We start from the raw sequence: 10,535 nt of genomic DNA, 5'->3' as shown, positions 1-10,535 counted from the left end.
ACTTGGAGCTGTGTAGGTAGCCCAGTTCCAGGCAATGGGAGGACTTTTGCTGTGCAGACAGCCCAGTTCCACGCAATGGGAGGACTTAGGACTATGCAGACAGCCCTGCAATATATCTCTTGTCCCCGCCAAGACTTTTAGAAACACAGTAGCTCTCCATTCAGGCTAATGGAAGACAGACTTGAGCTTTGTATGAGTCACACGAAGAAAGAGAGAGTAGTGGGCAGTTCTCTCCTGGTGCTTCACCTTGTACAGGATCCTCATCCAGCTCTTCGATTGTGGATGATGTGTCCAGCCCAGACTCAGGGCCTATAGTAGTTAGTGATGTTCGAGACAAACATACAACCATAGACATTTAACCACAGGAATCTGATGTCTAGAAGAATAGAAACTGGGCTAATAATGACATCAAGACAATAATTATTATGACTTTTTTTTTTTTTTTTTAATAAAATACCTGGGATAGGGACATAAAGATAGTCATTGCTAATACTTAGGACAACAAAATGATTCTCTTTATTGAGACCATCTGGCAAAATGTTTAGACTAAAAAATTACATCACCTAAGTGTTTGGGAGGCTTTTCCTTCTTAGAGCATGGGATTGTTCCTGTCACGGGAGTGAAGGGATAGGAGCAGAGAGAGAAAGCATCTCGGCTGTCAGGCCTTCTTTTCAATCACTGGATTTGTATTTCCTCACCTCCAGAAGTGCGTGCATATATTTGTTCCCAATGACTCATGGCGTACCGATAGTTTGTACCCCATAAGTTTATTTCACATCCATGGACGTTTCTCCTCTCTCACCTTAAAGGTTACACGGTACATCTTCTGGATTATTGCCTTGCCAGCCAGTAGGAAGGGATAGAGTCAGGAACAGATATGTATTTTCCTTCATTTTCACTTATAAGAAGTTGCTTAGAACCCATTGGGTCTCTTTAGTCCAACATCGCATGGACCTTTCTCCCACAAACTAGCTTATTCCGAATTACTTCTCCAGCCACCTTCATGTCAAATGTTCTTTCCCTGTTGTCCTAAACGTTGCATTTTTAAGTTATAGGGGGAAAAAGCAACGTTTTCTGTAAGATAAAAGTTTTTTCAGTATTAGCTGTTGGTACTACCCACCTCTAGAGTACACAGCCCTGTTTGCCCTAAGCATTATAATGAACTTTTAGAACACTGAGCCCCAAGAACTCCTTCATGCCACTGGCCATCTCAGTCACGAATGTGAAGCAGATGTCACCTTGTAAGTTAGAGTCCCATGTATCCATGTACAGTGTTTGTGGTGCATGAAGGCAGCAGGGATTCCCTTACACTTGGGGAGATCAACAATCAGGGCTGTAAGACGTGAATGAAGCACTCTGGCTAGCGCTGCCTTTCTGGAGGGGATTTCTTCTCTACTTAACAAAATAATCGTTGTACCCTCCCCCATATTGACAAGTAGAAAATCACCCACCCAATTTGAAGCATTGAAGAAAAAGATGTTGAGGGTCTTAAATAAGCATTTCTATGCTCCGTTTTCCCTTAGAGAATCCTGTAATATTTAATGTGAATAGTTGGTTAATATTGCATGGTGTAAAGAAAATGTCATTTTATTATACTGTTAACCTATATAATATATTATATGGATGCTTTCTCTAAATTGCTTTGAATTGTATAATATATCTTGACAAATGTTACTATCATACGTTATGTAATAAGTGTGTATTTTTGTACTTGCCAAAAATAAAAATAAAGAGAGAGCGAGACAATAGTTACCTACCTCATAGACTCATTAAGAAGATTAAAGACTATATTTGAAAGGATATAGAACAGTGACTGAAACATAGTAAGCATTGTGTAAGTGCTTTTAAATAAATAATATTTACACCCAAAAGTAAAAATAAAATTGTAATTTTTCCCCATCCAATTCCATGGACTTCCTGAACTCTATCCACAGACTCCCAAGGGCCCTATAGACCCAGGTTAAGAATTCTTGTGCCTAGAACAAATGGAGAACATTAGGCAACTGCTTCCTCCCTTGTTACCTCCAAATTGTTCCTGCTCACACCATCCTTTCCTCCCATATCAGAGGAGAAAGGTCCTCTTCAGACCTCACTTTTCCTCAATTCTGGATCCCAGGCCATCCAACCTCACTGGGGACTGTGCAATATGGCATCCCCATCCCCATACACAGCTGTATTCCAAGATAAGGAACCTTTACACACGACAGATACTCATGAATTTGTATGCAAGCATCACGGAGACACCAAGACCAACGGTGAGCAAAGGAGCAATGGCCGAGGCACCACCACTGTAACAACAAGCATTACTTCATGATGCCAAGATGGGCATTGACCTTATTCTGAGATGAAAGGAAAACAAAGGTGGTCCTAAACCCTGGGAGGTAAACCCTGAAGCAAGATAACCCATTTTTACACCTGTACTGGCCTGCGCTGACTCCAAGGTGACAGTAGCCAATAGAAAGGGCACTGAGGGATGGAAATGAGTGACACCTGTTGTGTGTCCATGATTTCAGAGTCAGTCAGGGCACCAGCAAATAAAATGGTTTAAATTTTGAGAGAAGGGGGAGACATGAGAATAACTGTGAGTGGTCACCTAAATGTAAGCCATCTGAATAAAAGAGGTGAGCATCTGGATGATGCTTTGTGATGTCAGCCGGGGGTCACTGTGACTTAGGCACTGACCAAATTAAGTCCATCTTTTTCAGCCTTTGTATAATCAGAAATTTCTTGCTGTTTTGATGTACCTGATCACTTCCTCCTACTAGAAACTCCTTCTTGGCATGCATGAAAGGAACTCTCCTGGTTTCCCTTATACTTCCTTGACTGTTTCTTCTCTGTTTCCTTCCTGGGTTCCACTTCCTCCCTGCCTCTGGTAAACTCATCCATTTCCTGGTTTCACCTACCTCTGTGCTAAGGACATCCAAACTCTACCACCACCAACAGCAGCTTCCCCATAGAGCTTCAGAATCATGCCAAACATGTGCAGTTGGCCACTTCCAGCTGATGCCCCTTAGCATCTCCAAAAAAACATGTCCTAGTAGCACTGAACTCTGTCATTGATCCACAAACCCGCTCTTCCCCATTATCTGGCTTGGTTGGTAGAAATAACATCTTCCAAGAGCCCAACAACAATGCTCATATCACCCCATCTAATCCATCACCATGTCTTCTTAATTTAATTCCTTCATGATTCTTGAATGCGGTGCCTCTTCTCTCCTATCTCCCAACAATCACCAACCCAAATCAGGTCACCATCTCTTGCAACAGCCACCTAACTGGTCAGAGTCCACAGATGTTCCCCTTAAAGTCATCTTCCAAGATGCTACTGAAACCCTTTCCCTAAAACCTAAATATCATTTGTCATAGCCTTGCTTAATTTAATTTATTTATCTTTATTGTTGAAAGTATTATAGATATCCCCCCTTCCCCCCATTGACCCCCTCCACCCCGCTTTCACCCACCCCTGCCTTCCCCACACTATTGTCTATGTCCATTGGTTATGCACATATGCATAGAAATGATTTGGTTTATTCCCCCCACCCCGCCCCCTGCCTTGCTTTAAACTCTCTGGCTTGACACACCTGCTGACGCCACCCTGGCACATCTTCCAGACTGTGTACCGTGGTCATTTCTAGCAACGTTGCACAACTTGAGCCTCCTGCCCCATGGCCACTAGGGTCTTAAGTGTCCCTCCTCAGGCCCCCAGCTCTGTGCTCACTTCTACCAACCCTGACCTCACTGAGAGGTGACTGGCAATGAACCTGTTTCTTGTGGTGGGCTCAAAAGTTGAATGGGGCGAGTTCCACTTATATCTACTTCCTTTCACGGCCTTAGAGACCACTTGGTTCCTGTACCACCCCCCCCCCCCCCCCCCCCGCAGGGTCACTGGGTCTGCAGCGAGAGAGACCGTGCTGCCTTTGGAGGGGCCGGGCAGACGGTGTTGCCGCCCTGGAGGGTGCTGCTGGGGAACTAGGACCCAGGAGTGTGTGATGGCGGCAGGTCCCAATGGGCAGGAGCGGATTAAGAGCAGCAGTGAGGGTGGCTTAGCAGAGGTGGAGGCCCTGAGCTGAGCAGTTGCAGAACTGCTGTTGGCAGTCACGTTGCGGCCAGAGTCTGCAGGAAACGCACGTCAGGCTGGAGCAGCCCTCCCCTCCGCAGGAATGGTCTGGGTCCAAAGGCCGGTCATCTCAGGTGATGCTGACTCCGCCCCATCCTCTGCTGCTCTGAGTCTGTCCCTCCCTCCTGGGTTCTGAGGCAAAAGGGGCCTGTGGAGGACTGCCTGTGCCCGCCTGCTGGAAGGGGTGGGACACTGGGGAGGTGTGCGTGGTAGCCACAAGGAGGTGACCGCAAAACAGGCCCCAGAAGGACCCAGACTCAGAAGGGGAGGAACGGAATGGGGGGTGGGGGAGTTCCAGCTCCCTATGCCTCTGGGGCGGCTCCATGGACACTCAGGGACTGGACAGCCAATCGCTCCATGTGCGTCTTACAAAGGAAGATGCTTTAGCCCATCATCATGTAGGACCCGTCCATCTCGGAGTCGAGTGTATTAACTCGGGTTAATGTACAACCATTGCACAACCATCTTCCCGCTAAGTGAGGTTCCCAAGGTCCTTTTGCTGGTGAGGAGCAACCCCGGACTCCACACCAGACAGGCTAGCTACAAAGCCCTGCCTGTAGTTGCTAGGGAAACAAACCCTTATTAGGTTACTAAGGAAACTAGGATGAGAGATCATGTGTCTTTTATCAAGACAGCCATAAGCAGTGAGTCTGTGTCCTGGCATTTGCAAAGTTCAAACATCTCAAGGCTGCAAAGACTTCAGCACCGACCAGGTGAGTTCAGGCGTTTCAGTTCCTCTCTTTAAGAAGTAGAAAGCAGGAACAAGACAGAGATTCAAGTAATACCCTCCAACATGGAACCTGTTAGGGGCCTCCATGGTAGTTTCCCCACATATGGCAGAGATTCAAAGGAAGGAAAGGTCTGATACAGCCCCAGAGGTTCACAAGGGCTTTCACCTTTGAGTATGTGAGGGCCATTGTAGGAAGTGAGACACCCAGGGAGGCTGGGGCTGTGGTGGGAGGGAGGGATTTGCATGTACCTTTTTTGGTAGGCGGAAGTGAGCCATTAAGGAGTTCTGAACTGAGGCACAATGTCATCGGTGAGGTCTTTTATTAATATGAATTAGGGCTGGACCTGCAAGAAAATGGGGTGATGTGGGAGATTGGATGGACAGCTCTTGGTAACTCTTTTAACAGAGGGAGTGGCCTGTGGCTGGGCCAAGGAGCTAACAGCCCTTTTCCTTCATATTTGTCTCCACCTAACCTCCACTCCCTGACTCCTGTAGGCTCCTGCCCTTGAACTTAAGATGATTAATCTTTAGTCATGGAAAAACATCTCCATCGGAAGCTTGCTGTTTTTTACTTTCATCGGTGTTCCTTCAGGTGCCAAAGGTCTTTTCGTTTATTGGATAAACCTTCACCTCCTGAGACCACCAGGGGAGCATTCTAGAGGTGTTCCTGCCATCACAGCTGGGACACAATGCGCATGTCTTTGATGTTTGAGAGGCAGCTGGCAAGAAGAGGCAGCCAGTCAATGTTCTCTCTCATCAATGTTTCTCTCTCTCTCCCTCTCCCTTCCTCTCTCTCTAAAATCAATAAAGAAAAATAAAATAAAATTACTGTTTGAATTCTGAAGAAATTGTTTGAGACAAACTTTGTGAAGGGAATAACAGTAGTGATCTACCTCATGGACTTGTTTTGAAGACCAAATAAGTTACTATTTCTAAAGGATTTAGGATCGTGACTGGCACATAGTAGACACCGTATAAATGCTTGCTAAATAAATCCTTTAAATTTATATCAAAAATAGGAAATATTTAACCCCATTTAAGTCCCTGAACTCCCTGAATTCTATCTGCAGACTCCCAAGGGCCCAATGGACCCCATGTTAAGATACTTTTGTATAGGACAAATGGAGGCGGTGGGTAAATGTTTCCTCCCTTGATTCCTCCAAGTTGTTTCTGCTCACATCATCTGCTATGTTCTGAATGTTTGTGTTCCTTCAAAATTCCAGCCCATCCCACTTCACTGGGGACCTTATACAATACAGCATCCCCCATTCCCTGTACACGGCGTGGTCTAAGATACCGAGCCATCAAAACCTTTGCACACAACAGATCCTTATCAGTTTGTGTACAGGCATCACATCAAGACCACAGCTGAGCAAAGAGGCAATGGCAGTGGCAAGGGCACCACCCTGTTACAACAAGCATGACTTCATGACACCAAGATGGGCATTGGCTTTACTGAGAGATGAAAGGAAAAAGATAGTCCCAAACTCTGGGAGGTAAACCCCTCAGTGGGATAATCCACTTTCACCTGTAGGTGCCATGACCTACCCTCCCCCCCTCTTCCCTGGCCTGGGCTGACTCTGAGGTGACAGTAACAACTAGAAAAGGCACTGAGCGAAGAATATAGAAAGACATCCACTGTGTTTCTGTAATTTCAGAGTTGGTCAGGGCTCCATAAAAAATGGTTTAAACTTTGAAGGGGAGGTGGGGAGACAAGATAATTTGAATGGCTGAGCACTTGAGAGAAGAATGTTTGAGTGTGAGCCAGTGAAATAAATGATAAATGAGGCTGACATCTGGCTGCTGTTGTGTGATATCAGCCTAGGGTCACGGCTGTCTTGGCACTGCTCGAATTGAGCTATTTTCTTTTTTTGGCTTTTGCATAATCAGAACTTTCTTGCTGTTTGATGTGGCTGATCACTTCTTCCTACTAGAAACTCCTTCTTGGCACCATTGACAACCAATCCTCCTGGTTTCTTCATTTCAGAGATTGTTCTGTTTCCTTCCTGAGTTCTGTTTCTTCTCCCCTGTCTCTGGTGAACTCATCCATCTCTTGGTCTCACCTACTGCTAAGGACTTCCCAATCTCTACCATCAGCCCAGCTTCTCCACAGAGCCCCAGAATCATAGCCAAACATCTGCAGTTGGCCACCTCCATCTGATGTCAAGCTTTGCCACTGGCTGCTCTTTTTACCTTCAGCTGTGTCTCCCTTCTGATGCAAGAGAACATCTTTTTGCTTATTGTAAAAACCTCATTTACCTCCTGGGACCACCAGTGGAGTGTTACAATAATACTCAGGCCATTTCACTGAGCGCACAATGTACATACCTGTCTTTGAGGTAAAAGGAAAGCAGATTCCTGAGGTTAAGACTTAGCAGAAACTCTAGAAGCTGGAGCCAGGGTGCTTTGGGAGGGGAGCCAAAGACTGGTCTTGCAAAGTCTTTGATGCTTTCTGAGACTCATCTGGAAAACACATCACATATGGAAGGGCCCAGGGCCAAATGAGCTACATTTGAGAGTTTTTCCCAAGGCTGAATTTCAGAGATTCCTTAGATGTCAGCTTCTTTAATCTCATACCCAATGTTCTAATGCCCTCTACAGAATCATGACCACTAAATCTATTCTTGAAAACTTAGTAGTCCAACCCAGGCAGTCAGATCTGATGTGGGTGATTTTTAACTATGAGAAGGCACTGTGTTTTTAACCACAGTCTCTCCCCATAACGGCCATGCACTGATTTTGTATGTCACGGGCAGATCAACATGGTTGTGCATACATCAACAATGTATTAGTAGCTACCAAAAGGCAAAATGGGCATACTCCTTGGCCAGCAGTCTCACCTCTAGAAATGTATTCTGCAGACATATGAACAAAAGTGTGTAAAATAAAGGTGCATGGCCCTGGCCGGTGTGGCTCAGCAGTTAGAGCGTCAGCCTGTGGACCAGAGAGTCCCAGGTTTGGTTCCTGCTGAGGGAACGTACCTTGGTTGCAGTTTGTCCCAGGATCATGAGGGTGGCAACCAGTCGATGTCTCTCTCATGTCAATGTTTCTCTCTCTGTTTCTTCCTCTCTCCCTCCCTCCCTATCTGAAAAAAAAAAAAAAATGCAAAAATGTCCTTGGGTGAGGATAAAAAAATAATAAAATAAATGTGCATGAGGATGTTCACTGGTGAACTGCAGTTCTTTTTTCATCTGCTCATGAGGGTCACAAATGCTAAATCGTGGATTGTGCAAGGTAGATTGGTAAGTACCACGAGAAAGCCATCGTGTGATATTAAAATGATCTGGCTGTTTTCCTCTCTGGATGATGGTCTCCATAGGGCACAAGGGTCAACTCGCCTGTGTAGTTCATTGATATCTCCTGTGGGAAGAAAAGCTTCATCTTGCTGCTTGCCTACTCCGTGCCAGGTGGTGCACTTGGCACTTTACAGTCATATCTAATGCTCATAACAATTTTATCATTAAGGCATTGTCATCTCAGTTTTACAGACGAAGAAAATGGGGGCTCAGAGGACTGAAGTGACCTGCAGTGTTAAACCAGTAGATGCTAATTCTAAAGTGGGATTTTTAGAGAAACCCATTATCAGATCAATGAGGTTGCCTGTGAAAAGATCAAACGAGGCCTGTAAGGTAGAGATTGTGAATTTATTATTCTCCATAAATTCTTCATCATCATCAGAGCTGGGATTTCAAGCTATGTCTGACCACATAACTTGTGTTCTTTGCCAGATATTGGGAATAACTTCTTTTAATTACTAATATAATAAGCCAAAACAGATACTCATATTTTAAAAACATATTTTAGACTTACAGAAAAGTTGCAAATATAATAGTGTCCAAATATAATAGATATCCCTCACGCAGCTTCTCCTCACGTTAACATCTTACATAAAGATAGTACAATGATGGGAACCAGGAAGTTAACATTAGTATAATATTATTAACGAATATAAAACTCATATATAAATTTCATCAGTTTTCCACTATTTTTTAAAACTTTTTTTTTTTTTTATCCTCACCCGAGGATACTTCTCCATTTTTTGGTACAGATAGAGTGGGAGAGAGAGGAAGGGAGAGAGAGAGAGAAACATCGACGTGAAGGGACACATCGAGTGGCTGCCACCCGCACGACCAACCAGGGCCGGGGACAAACTGCAACCGAAGTACGTGCCCTTAGCGGGAACCGAACCCGGGTCTCTCCGGACCGCAGGCCGACGCTCTAACCGCTGAGCCAAACTGGCCAGGGCTTTAAAACTTTTTAAAAGCCCCTTTTATGCCCCAAGATCCTATCCAGGATCTAACAGCATTTAGTTGTTTCTATGTAGAGATCCTGCACTTCGTGATTAGATTTATTTTAGGTGTTTTCTATTTTTGATGCTAATATAAATGGTATCTTTAAATTTTCACTGTTGCTGGTTTGTTAATATTAAAGTTGTACAAAACTAAACTTTTTAGTTCTAATAATTAGTCAGTATATTTCTTTATACACAATCGTATCACCTGCAAATAATGTCCATTTACTTTTTCTTTTCCAGTCCTTATGCCTATCATTTCTCTTTCTTGCTCCACTGCACTGGTAGCCCCTCTAGTAAATGCTGAAGAGACGTGACATGTTAAACCATAGATGCTAATTCTAAAGTGGGATTTTTAGAGAAACCCATTGTCAGATCAACGAGGTTGCCTGGGGGCTGCCAGTAAAAAGATCAAATGAGGCCTGTAAGGTAGAGATTGTGAATTTATTATTCTCCATAAATTCTCCATTAACTTTGTGTATTCCGAATGTGACCTCTTGTCCTTCTGCCTTCATAAAGGCCACTCGGGACATCCTCCACGAGGAACCCTCTGAGTGGCTTAACTCATAAATTGTACCCCTAAGCCTTCTTTCCCAGGTCTGAATGGTCAACTCTATCTGATGTTAGTGTTCTCGGCTCGCTACCTGGTCTCAGAGACCAGGAATTGGCCCACACAGGTTTCCACATCCCTGACAGGTGTGCCCTCTCTCCTGAAGAGGTTCTCAGCTGAAGGGGCCCTGTCTTTTCACAATGGACAGTTCAGCAGTGCAAGAAGGGATCAGGTGAGCAGGAAACGTGAAGGAATCAAGTGAGAACTAGGTGAACATGGGTCACCTATGTTTATCCATAGAGATACCTCCTCCTTTTCAGGTATGCTCTGCAGGGCACCTCCAGCATGGGTCCTCCTCTAGAGCTGCTCGTGAACAAACTGGTAAAACCACAGGAAAGAGGGTGGGAGATAATTTAGTGATATCAAAGTCTCAAATCTATGGCAAGGCATTTCTTATCCCAATAGTTTTCTTCTGTAAGTGCTCTTGGTCCTCAGGGAAAACAGTTGAGGCTGCGGGGCAGGGGTCAGACAGGAACTGAAGAGACGTTAGACAGGGTCTTTGTGTGCAATCACTACAGTTTATGTAAGTGTATGCAAAACACAATAACAATATAATAAAATGTCACTTTAACATACCAATAATCAAGGCCTCCAGGACCAGACAGTAAAATGAACCAGTCATAGGAATGAGGTATCAAAAGCGAGAGTCTGAAGTACAAGTGCAGATGTCTTTTAAAAATTAGTCTAGCACCCTCTTGTAGGATAGAAAGTAAAGATTTAAAAGAATAAGCCCTGGCCGGTTTGGCTCAGCAATTAGAGCATCGGCCTGCGGTCCAGAGTGACCTGG

The sequence above is a fragment of the Molossus molossus genome, unplaced genomic scaffold (genome assembly GCF_014108415.1).
Source record: "Molossus molossus isolate mMolMol1 unplaced genomic scaffold, mMolMol1.p scaffold_m16_p_4, whole genome shotgun sequence".
Lineage (NCBI taxonomy): Eukaryota > Metazoa > Chordata > Mammalia > Chiroptera > Molossidae > Molossus > Molossus molossus.
The sequence above is the reverse complement of the archived record's forward strand: the minus strand, read 5'-3'. Positions refer to the sequence as shown.